The sequence below is a fragment of the Helicoverpa zea genome, chromosome 22, assembly GCF_022581195.2.
Source record: "Helicoverpa zea isolate HzStark_Cry1AcR chromosome 22, ilHelZeax1.1, whole genome shotgun sequence".
Classification (NCBI taxonomy): Eukaryota; Metazoa; Arthropoda; class Insecta; order Lepidoptera; family Noctuidae; genus Helicoverpa; species Helicoverpa zea.
In genome coordinates, this window is record NC_061473.1 from 4,694,324 (window position 1) to 4,702,897 (window position 8,574).

The window sequence follows — 8,574 nt, forward strand, 5'->3', positions numbered from 1 at the left end:
TTCCCGGCACGTAACTTGGCAAGAATCGTGAGATGAAAACAAGTCCTATTTTTTTAAAGCAGACATAATCGCCACTAAAGGATGTCAATAACCATAGAATAATGCACAAGCAATAACAGGGACCAGTTTTTTGTATAATTTAGTGCACTATGTGCGAGCTCAAACTTATTAAAGGTCCCAAATCCTTGCCAAGTTATATGCCGGCTACTATACTCAGTTGGGATCATATTGTTATTAAAAAGTAATATTTTTTGTGGTTTATATTAAGTAGAGCTTGTGGTGCTTTGGCCATAAGGGATGTTACGATAAGCAACGCGAAGATGGGACGCCTCTTCATGGCTATCTTGTCATGATGAGTTCCTCCGTGTTTCAAAAGGCACTTTAATTTGGTGCCAGAAAGTCTGTCAAACAGTCTTATCAACTAGGTTGAGGACCTCAGATAGGTAGCAGCAACCAATTAGACTGGAAGTTGACCTCAACATACCTAGTTGGGAAAAGGCTAGGCATATGGTGAAAATTATGTGTCGTTAATCTTATTTAAACTATGAAAAAGAAGCTAAATCTGTGCCTGACATATTAAACCTATAAGTTAAATCAACACCCAAAACACCAAAATAACCATGAAAACACATTACCACAAACATTAACGAAATCATCACCACCCATTACCCGTAACGAATACAGATAAAACAACCGACGCATCCCCCTCGCGTGCGCACGCGCAGATGAACTTAATCACATCAATCATTGATCCAGGGGTGGCTGATTATTAAGTAAATGGGATAGCAAAAGGTAGAGTAATGATGTTGGTTAATGAAGCAGAAAAAAAATTGAATTATTGACAGCTTGACGCTTAAATTGGGAATTGATCATGGTTTGTGGAGCTTGTTTTTAGTTTCAAATCGTTTGAAAATAAGTTGGCAGGTATGTAATGTTGCATGTGCGTTAGTTTGTTTGTATACTTGATCTCATTTACCATTGATTTCCTATTTTTAGATAAATCTTATCTTTACTAATATTTAATATGCGAAAGTAACCCTGTCTTTCTATTTCCATCTGTGCCAAATCTACTCTATGAGAAAAAATGTAGGCCAGGATACAAGCTTTCCTCGATAAACAGGCTTTGTAACCCTCTTTATTGCTTTCCACATGTATTCTTAGGTGGTTATACTTATAAAATAAATAGTTCACATGGACCCTGTCGGGCATATCAAAATAAGTGAGTTAGGAGACAGGAAGCTCTTATTGGCTATGTTACTCACATAGGGATTAGAACGATAAACATATAATAGTTGATAAAAACAAACATACAAACTCTTCAACATAATCATATCAGTATAGATTATATGAGCTATTTAATGCTGATCACACTAGAGGCGCCACCGGCGACGACTCGCGCGCACGAACTTATTGTCACAGAGAGTCGTGATGCACCCGCGTGATGCAGTCGGCACGAGCCATCCTCGTGCCCACTCTTTCTAACACCATGCCTAGCTACTAGGATAGTGAGTAGGCGACAATTAATTAATTAGAAGGTGCAAATAAATTCATTACTATTAATAAGCATTGGTAGGTGCAAATAGTAATGAATTTATTTGCACCTACCAATGCTTTCTATCCACCACCCAAAGGTAAACCGGCAGAGAACGCCTAAGGCGTTAAGTCCACCATTGTACTTTCTATGCCAGAAGTCTTTAAATAAGCCGTTGAAGCAAAGTTAGTTAACGATATACATACAGCATCCAAGCTTTGTAGTCTATCACAGAGTTTGCAGCTTACCAATACAAGACTCCATAATAATATACAAGCCTAGGTCCTAGACTAAGCTCACAGCATTTCGCAAAAAAATAGGCAATATTGCAACCTAGCGTTATTTCTTTTTTATTACATATACAACATGTAACTTAATTAACGCACATCCTGAAATTAGTTTGTTCAGAATCGTTTACTGAATCGATTTATATCATTTTTAATATAGGTATTTTTTATCCCAAAAATAATTAAAACTACGGAAATTATTGTCATATTAATCCTGTACAGTCAAAACAAATTCAAATAGACCGTAACTCAAAGTAATAAGACTTCGTGTATTGTCGGCTTTTTCCGTAGTTTCGTTATGTTGTGTCGAGTCGAGCGGTGCGCGGTGCAATATTTGCGTGCGTTGTAGTATGACCAAAAAGTTCTCCAAGAATTGGTATAACTAATTTAGTAAATAACAATGCATATACATGTTAAATTAAAAATTCAGCGTGTGTATTATGATTATAACATAATATTCTAATTGGGGTGTTGGAGGGTGTGCGTTAATTACGTTACATGTTGTATATATTTCACCACTTTTGAGAACCACTTATCGTCCATAATCAATCGAAGAAGTCAGTAGTCACTTGTGGAACAAAATCTTACAGAGAAGTCTTTGCAGTATTCGCTACGTTTGCTGAAACTTGTAGCTTTGAAGAGACCATACAAACAAAAAAAAAACAGATACCTAAATAGAATATAGTTTACTACTAGATTAACTTATGGGTACACATATAGTTAACACATTAAAATCATTAGCCACGTCGCCACAACGCGGGTGGGACACGCTCGCAGTCATCATGCATTTCGTGATGAGCCCCGCACGCGCCGTCCTCGTGCCGTCTCGCTCTCGCACCAGCGTGACCCATTTAGTGGTATTAAATGTGCATTAGTTGTATTGTGCATATTAAATGTAGAAATTATAAAATTAAATTAAATTTTGAATTATAAGCTTTGGGTAATTTTGGTAATTGTTGCATAAATATGTCATTCATAAATATCGGTAATTGGTGAATAAATGACATCATCAGCTGCTTAGCCTTTTCCCAATGATGTTGTGGTCGGCTTCCCCGAATGTAGTTGAGTAGGTACTATTATTTTAGATGCAGCGATTGTCTATCTGACCTCCTCAAAATCGGGCTACCCCATGCCAAGCCATGCTTGGTATGACATGTTGTCAGACTTTCTGGCTTCTGATGACCCGAAACGAGTCCCACAAAGATCAGAGGAACGTAGAAGGTTACTCATCCAAAGACCGACCACTCCAAGAGTTGCTTAATCATATGATCGCCCAGTGAGGCTGTCATTTAGTCACAAAATACTGATAAAACAACTAACGTCTTCTCAAAATTAAAATTCATCTCTGTTCTATTTACCCGTTTATCAAAAATCTGCGCACGCGCTTACGAAACGAAAGTAATAAGAGTATGTCCATTTTGACCTCTAAACACAGCTGCAATATATCATAACTTATACTTAATTAACGCGTCTAATTAGCATGTTGTAGTGCAATGTTGAAATCGGACATTTGAAGGTTTTGCTTATTTTTGTGATAAGATCCTGAAAAAGTATATTTTATTAAATATAGATATGTAGGTCTCTATGGGACGTTTTCTTAATAGATGATTATTTGGTATCCACTTTCAATAAATAAAATATGTCAGCCATCATTGTTCTTATGCAAAAATCAATTTAAGTATAGGTAAACCCATGACCCATAGCCCATTTTTATATCTGTGTACCAGTCAGATTTGTTAAATTTATTAATTCCTTAATTCGGTCCTGATACCGAGCCACAAAATGTTTTTCTTCTAACAGATCACCTTTATTGACTCCAACGTCCATATCACTAATAAAAAGTTGGTAATTTCACGAAATATCCAATATTACAGTTTATCTACTACAATATGTAAGATGTCCTCGCCTCTTCATTTTACGAGTGCACTTGCCTAAGATTTAGATTCTAATTCTCGTTTACTTAACTCTTTATGTATTACACAATATACCCTTAAACTGATACATAACGTTTATGTGTGAAATAATTACAAATGCTATGCGTAGTTGACTTTATTAGCTTTAAAATTTAATTTGTACGCACTTTTGTAAATAATTTTTGTAGTATGCAGATATTTATCGTATATACTGTAAACAATTGTTTTCTTTTTTATCTCATTTCTTCTTCGACATATGTTTCTTTTCGCGTTCCTAAAATTTTATTTTTATGTTTTTTTTTCTCTCTCAATATTCTGCGAAAGTCATACCTATCTGAAGTAATTTTGTTTTTGTAAATATTAAGTTCATGAAGATAAAATTCTAGCTGTTAATTATTATAATTAATAGATCGCGTAGCACTTATCTGCGTAGCACATAGCTACGAATTTGTAGCACTATACAGGGTTACTGGTAAGTAGACCGCATCCTTTCAGGAGGTGATAGTATAGGTCAATACGGACAAATTTGACCCTGGGATACACTGGGCAAAAGTTAACCCGTTTCAAGATAATCGAATTTCAAGATCAGTCGTCTAGGTACACGTATAACTTTTCATTATTAGTTAAAAGTCTCATTTTTGTGGATTTTTGTTTGTTTTTGGATAGAAGATGAATCATTTCATAATAACAAACCATAAAACTGTACAAATCTCAGAGGAAATTATAGCGAACAGAAATTACTTTTTTAGTAGATATTTTCTCAAAAATATTACTTTTCATTTTTTTGTGCAGAATACTTAAAAAACATCTACATTTATATGGCTATCCAAAAAGCCACAAAACACACAAAAATCCGCAAAAACGAGACTTTTAACTAGTAATAAAAATGTATACGTGTACCTAGACGACTTGTAAAGAAAAGATCTTAAAATTCGATTATCTTGAAACGGGTTAACTTTTGCCCAGTGTATCCCAGGGTCAAATTTGTCCGTATTGACCTATACTATCACCTCCTGAAAGGATGCGGTCTACTTACCAGTAACCCTGTATAGTTTATCGCGAGCGTAAAGTATAAAGTTCAAACTTCAATTCCATTGACGTATAGTGTTACTGAGTTTTTAATACTATGTTTATAAAACTCCAGTGTATGAATTAGTGTCATATTAAAGTCAATATTAAGCTCGCTTAATTCAGGATTTTCTTTTAATATGACTACTGAAAAACTATCTGATGTTTATATAATTGACAAAGTTTTAGTTCATAGCGCTGACAGATACGTCTTCTTACAAGTGATATAAAATTAATCAGTAAAGTCACCTTGAAATTTTTCTAAACCAATAAGGAACGAATCATGAGCAAAGCCTCTCATCTAGCTATAACAACATTAATTTATGAACAATTGTCCATACGTATCATATTTCAAACCATTTTAACAGTCTTATTTAATCGTGACTAACATCATAGACAATACTATTTAACTATTCCGTTCACATACAAGTTTCTATTAGTACTAATATAGACAAGATTCTATACATCGAACGTTGACTTTTGTCATAATTAAAATAGCTTTACCAACTTATCAAAACACTTCACCACACAGCTATAGAACCTTATGACTTTAGCCATAAGATTCAAATTCGTTTGATTTTTCCTTGGGTGTCTACAAAAGAGGTTGTAAAGTCCTGATAAAAAGAAGTTTGAAAACAAAGGCGTGAGCTACAAACCTTCGTGGTGGCGATGCCTGAGATAAGGTACGTCTGGTGACAAATATGTCTGTCTGAGATTTATAGAGCATCTCTTTGTGATTGTTAGTGGGTATTTGTTGCGCGGGAGTTGGGATACGTGAAAATTAATTTTATTAAAATGGTAAGAGATTTTTGAGTCTGTTTTGCCAGTTTTATACACGTAACAGACGGATAAAATTTGAACTAGGGAGGTTTTTGCCCCACCATTTTTGTCTCGTAAAATATTTTTTAACGAATGTATTATTATGTATGGGTACATACTTTGATGGGCTGCAGGATAGTTCGCACAAGTTACCGCGGCCCTAGTACTTTGTGGACTCAAGAAGGAACATGATGGGTTTTAGACAGTAAGGTCTGACTCTTTGAAAAAAAGTGGAGGACAAAAATGCTCCAATTCCGGATTCCTTCAATGTTGCTAACCAAAAAAATTGCTCTCCGACGATTACTCACCTAAACAACATACGTGCGTTTATTTGCATTAGTCACGGTTTATAATATTGTAAAATATATAAATCCAGGTCATACTCCCGGCCTATCGCTTAGTATTCCATCGTCATACGCTCGCCAGCTACTGTTCCACGAAGGCGCATCGAATAATGTCGAGATGCACTCACATTTGCATGAAGGTGTAAAGCTCTTTCAGACGTTTGTTGGATCGCGCGTTTTAAGCATCTGTTGATTCGCGCGATCTGAGTTGCGTGATGCTGGCAAGTTGTATACGTATTTTAGAAGACTTTTTTTGAAATTATAATAGAAATATTTTGATTAAAATTAACCTTATCAATAACGAAACCACTTACGCGTAGGCAGCTATAATGTCAGTAAGTATTAAGTGTTTTTGAAGAAATAAATTAATCAATTATTACGTAGGCGGTGCGGTGTGGTTTCTTACATTTTAAATGTGACTTATGAATGCAGCTTTTCCTTATTTCCTTCAAAATACAACCCGTGCACTTTTTGAAATAAGATAGCTTACGCGCTATTTCACGCGCGATTCAGTGACAGTGTGAAGGGGCTTAATATCATCATGACCCGCTCATCATATAGATGTGTAGCAAACGTGAGCTTGTCTTGCAAAATATTTAGGTGAATTGCGTTTTTTTGTTTTTGTTATTCGTGGTCAATAAAGTCCAGGTTTTATTGGTGTTTCTTATCTTGGGAACGGGCGAAGGTCGATCTTCAACTTTTTTTTGGCGATGACACATCCGTGTGTAAGTTTGGTGAAGTTTAAATGTAGAATATGAAGATACAACAATATCATTTACAGAATTATCTGCGTTAATAGTTCTAATGGTGGGTTCTAACTGGGGGTTGGATGTCCTCATATGCCTGGCCTTTTCCAGCTCATTTTCAACTGTGTTGGTGTCGATGCAGTGGCGTAGCTTGCCTTGTCGGGGCCCCGTATAAAAAATTGTTTGGAGGCCCTTATATGGCACTTTTTTTATAACCTCTTCCCTTTTCTGTTAACTTTTTCTTTTCTCAGCGCCGCTGGGATAATCTATTTTCCTTTCACTCATTTAATGCACATTTATATAAAGCGCGTAAATAAACAGTGCACTGCACTCCGTGCGGTGGCGGCGTAGCATCGGGTGGCACCCGCGGCGGACTAACTATTGAGCACCCAATAATCATGGATTAAAATTGTAAATAAAAGTACTTAAAAATCGTGTAGAAATCATTCGTGGTGGTTTTTGCTAGGTTTAATTTAACGTAAAGAAACCGGAAACGGGTCATTGCAAACTTATAAAGAGCTATTTTTGAAATTTGGGATATAAAAAACCCAAACATGTTTTATAAAAACCGGCCAAGTGCGAGTCGGACTCGCGCATGAAGGGTTCCGTAGGTACCATTATTTATAAAACGGACAAAAAAATCATGCTTGTTGTATGGGAGCCCCCCAAAATATTTATTTAATTCTAGTTTTCAGTATTTGTTGTTATAGCGGCAACAGAAATACATCATCTGTGAAAATATCAGCTCTCTAACTATACCCTAAAAATCAGTGTGAAATTTTTAAGTTTTGAGAAAAAAATAATTTAATAAAATATTCCATAAATAGTCCCATGAACGATGTTTTCGTAACAGCGCCTAAACAATCTTTAAAGCATTTTTTTCATATGAAGGTGTGAAAAAAAGAAATTAGAGAGTATGCCATATTATTTTTAACATTTTTATCTTTTTTTTGAGATTCGTCACATTGTTATAGGACGTGGGGCAATTTTGTATGGATTGCGATCCGTCTTCTTTGAATAGCATGCAGTGACTGGTAGTGAACCTAGGCTTTGCAGATTAGAATGGCACCCTCAGTGACTTGTCCCTTCTGCCCGTGCCATCCTGGTCGTGCAGATATGTGTCGACCGAGATGGCACCCCCCGAGACGTGGTACCAGTGGCGGACCGCCCTCTCCCCCCCCTTATGCTGCTACTAACTCCGTGGTTTAATATCCAATGTAAAGTACAACAACGTACACGTAAATCGCGATATCGATGAAGGATTCCCCGCTGAGTTGAAGATGAAGTAAGTAAAACGGGGAAGTCCCGCAGCCCGCCATAACGATGTAGTGTTGTTAACTTTTGAACGCACGCTTAAGGCGGGAAAAAAAAGAATTGCTTTTCAGAATTTTGATATTTGTAAAATAAAATAAATTAGGAAGTTTTTATTTTTTGTCCTTACACACTTTTGGGGCCCCCGTGGCCCGGGGGCCCCGTATAATTGATACGGCAGATACGGCGGTAGCTACGCCCCTGTGTCGATGTTCCAGTCTAAATGGGTGTAGCTGAGTACCAGTGTCTTAGAAGGAACTACTGCCTATCTGACATGATCAACTCAGTTACTGGTAAGCCACGCGATTCTCAAGGGTCGAAAGTTCTCCACCCATTGCAAATCACAGCAACTTAATAGAATGTGTAGAATGAGTATTTAACAAGGAAACCTTGATATTATCCCTTTAATACAAAATTCATTTCTAGGTACTTAAATAATAATTTACAAAGTCATTTTGATACTCATTAATTAGCAACTTAGTAGTAATTTACTCTCTCATTAACTCACCAAGAATTTCAGCCTGTTTCCTAACACTAAAAGTATTGGAATACAAA